A 3,778-nucleotide genomic window follows, 5' to 3' on the forward strand; every position below is an offset into this window, starting at 1 on the left:
TTGGAAGGAAAGCAACCCGGGAGACTTGGAGTGCACGTCAGGAAAGCAACAAGGGAGGCACGAGGCAGGGGGGCGCGCCCTCCACCCTCGTGGGCCCCTCGTGGCTCCCCTGACGTACTTCTTTCACCTATATATACCCATATACCCTAAAACGATCGGGGAACAGAATAGACCGGGAGTTCCGCCGCCGCAAGCCTCTGTAGCCACCAAAAACCAATCGGGACCCTGTTCTGACACCCTGCCGGAGGGGGGGGAACCCTCACCGGTGGCCATCTTCATCATCCCGGCGCTCTCCATGACGAGGAGGGAGTAGTTCACCCTTGGGGCTGAGGGTATGTACCAGTAGCTATGTGTTTGATCTCTCTCTCTCTCTCTCTCGTGTTCTTGAGGTGATACGATCTTGATGTATCACGAGCTTTGCTATTATAGTTGGCTCTTATGTTGCTTCTCCCCCTCTACTCTCTTGTAATGGATTGAGTTTTCCCTTTGAAGTAATCTTATCGGATTGAGTCTTTAATGATTTGAGAACACTTGATGTATGTCTTGCCGTGCGTATCTGTGGTGACAATGGGATATCACGTGATTCACTTGATGTATGTTTTAGTGATCAACATGCGGGTTCCACCCATGAACCTATGCATAGGGGTTGGCACATGTTTCCGTCTTGACTCTCCGGTAGAAACTTTGGGGCACTCTTTGAGGTTCTTTGTGTTGGTTGAATAGATGAATCTGAGATTGTGTGATGCATATCATATAATCATACCCACGGATACTTGAGGTGACATTGGAGTATCTAGGTGACATTAGGGTTTTGGTTGATTTGTGTCTTAAGGTGTTATTCTAGTACGAACTCTAGGGCTATTTGTGACACTTATAGGAATAGCCCAACGGATTGATTGGAAAGAATAACTTTGAGGTGGTTTCGTACCCTACCATAATCTCTTCGTTTGTTCTCCGCTATTAGTGACTTTGGAGTGACTCTTTGTTGCAGGTTGAGGGATAGTTATATGATCCAATTATGTTATTATTGTTGAGAACTTGCACTAGTGAAAGTATGAACCCTAGGCCTTGTTTCCTAGCATTGCAATACCGTTTACGCTCACTTTTACCATTAGTTACCTTGCTGTTTTTATATTTTCAGATTACAAAAACCTATATCTATCATCCATATTGCACTTGTATGACCATATCTTCGCCGAACTAGTGCACCTATACAATTTACCATTGTATTGGGTGTGTTGGGGACACAAGAGACTCTTTGTTATTTGGTTGCAGGGTTGCTTGAGAGAGACCATCTTCATCCTACGCCTCCCACGGATTGATAAACCTTAGGTCATCCACTTGAGGGAAATTTCTACTGTCCTACAAACCTCTGCACTTGGAGGCCCAACAACGTCTACAAGAAGAAGGTTGTGTAGTAGACATCAAGCTCTTTTCTGGCGCCGTTGCCGGGGAGGCTAGGTAAGCGGCACTCACACCCCGTCAACTAAGCTCTTTTCTGGCGCCGTTGCCGGGGAGGTGAGTGCTTGAAGGTATATCTTTAGATCTTGCAATTGAATCTTTTTGTTTCTTGTTTTATCACTAGTTTAGTTTATAAAAGAAAACTACAAAAAAATGGAATTGAGGATGCCTCATATGCTTCATCTTTTTAATGTCTTCCGTGAAAATAAGGATTCCAATAATTGTGCTCAGTTGCTAGAGGAAGAATGCATTAAAATGTTTGGCACTAAATCTTTGAATGATGAGCATGATTGCAATGTTGTTAGTATGAATTCTTTGAATACCTATGATGCTAATGATATGCAAAGCCACAAGCTTGGGGATGCTATGTTTGATGAAGATGATATGTTTAGTCCCCCAAGTTTTGATGAGCAAATTTATTGTGATGAAAGCATGCCTCCTATTTATGATGATTATTGTGATGACACGTATGCTATAAAGAATAAACATAACCATGGAACTTGTCATCATGATTTTAATTTTCAATTGGATTATGCTTCACATGATAGTTATTTTGTTGAGTTTGCTCCCACTACTATTCATGAGAAGAAATTTGCTTATGTGGAGAGTAATAAAAATTATATGCATGTAGATCATGAAAATAATGCTTTTATGTGATGGTTATATTGTTGAATTCATTCATGATGCTACTGAAAATTATTATGAGAGAGGATCATATGCTTCTACATATTGCAATAATATCAAGTTTCCTCTCTATGTGTTGAAAATCTTGAAGTTATGCTTGTTTTGCCTTCCTATGCTAGTTGATTATTGTTCCCATAAGTTATTTGCTCACAAAATCCCTATGCATAGGAAGTGGGTTAGACTTAAATGTGCTAGTCATATTCTTCATGATGCTCTATTTATGTTTCAATTCCTATCTTTTATGCGAGCATCATTGAAATCATCATGCCTAGCTAGGGGCGTTAAACGTTAGCGCTTGTTGGGAGGCAACCCAATTTTATTTTAGTTTCTTGCTTTTTGGTTCTGTTTAGGAATAAATAATCCATCTAGCCTCTGTTTAGATGTGGTTTTGTGTTTTAATTAGTGTTTGTGCCAAGTAGAACCTTTGGGAAGACTCGGGTGAAGTCTTTATGATCATGCTGTAAAAAACAGAAACTTTAGCGCTCACGAGATTAGCTTCAACTTTTTACTGGAGAGTGCTATTTAGTTGATTCTTTTTGAAGATGATTACTCGACAAATTCCTCATGTCGACCAATTTATTTCAGAATTTTTTTGAGTTCCAGAAGTTTGCTTTAGTTACAGATTACTACAGACTGTTCTGTTTTTGACAGATTCTGTTTTTCGTGTGTTGTTTGCTTATTTTGATGAATCTATGGCTAGTAAAATAGTTTATAAACCATAGAGAAGTTGGAATACAGTAGGATTAACACCAATATAAATAAATAATGAGTTCATTACAGTACCTTGAAGTGGTGTTTTGTTTTCTTTCGCTAACGGAGCTTACGAGTTTTCTGTTAAGTTTTGTGTTGTGAAGTTTTCAAGTTTTGGGTAAAGATTCGATGGACTATGGAATAAGGAGTGGCAAGAGCCTAAGCTTGGGGATGCCCAAGGCACCCCAAGGTAATATTCAAGGACAACCAAGAGCCTAAGCTTGGGGATGCCCCGGATGGCATCCCCTCTTTCGTCTTCGTTCATCGGTAACTTTACTTGGAGCTATAATTTTATTCACCACATGATATGTGTTTTGCTTGGAGCGTCATTTTATTTTCTTTAGCTTTGCTTGCTGTTTGAATAAAATACTAGGATCTGAAACTCTTAAATGAGAGAGAGTCTTTACATAGCTACATAATTATTCGACTACTCATTGATCTTCACTTATATCTTTTTGGAGTAGTTTGTCGTCTGCTCTGGTGCTTCACTTATATCTTTTAGAGCACAATGGTGGTTTTATTTTGAAGAAATAGATGAACTCTCGTGCTTCACTTTTATTACTTTGAGAGTCCTAAACAGCATGGTAATTTGCTTTGGTTATGAATTTAGTCCTAATATGATGGGCATCCAAGATGGGTATAATAAAAACTTTCATATAAAGTGCATTGAATACTATGAGAAGTTTGATACTTGATAATTGTTTTGAGATATGAAGATGGTGATATTAGAGTCATGCTAGTTGAGTAGTTTTGAATTTGAGAAATACTTGTTCTAAAGTTTGTGATTCCCGTAGCATGCACGTATGGTGAACCGTTATGTGATAAACTCGGAGCATGATTTATTTATTGATTGTCTTCCTTATGAGTGGCGATCGGGGACGAG

Source organism: Triticum aestivum, chromosome 3D (genome assembly GCF_018294505.1).
Source record: "Triticum aestivum cultivar Chinese Spring chromosome 3D, IWGSC CS RefSeq v2.1, whole genome shotgun sequence".
Lineage (NCBI taxonomy): Eukaryota > Viridiplantae > Streptophyta > Magnoliopsida > Poales > Poaceae > Triticum > Triticum aestivum.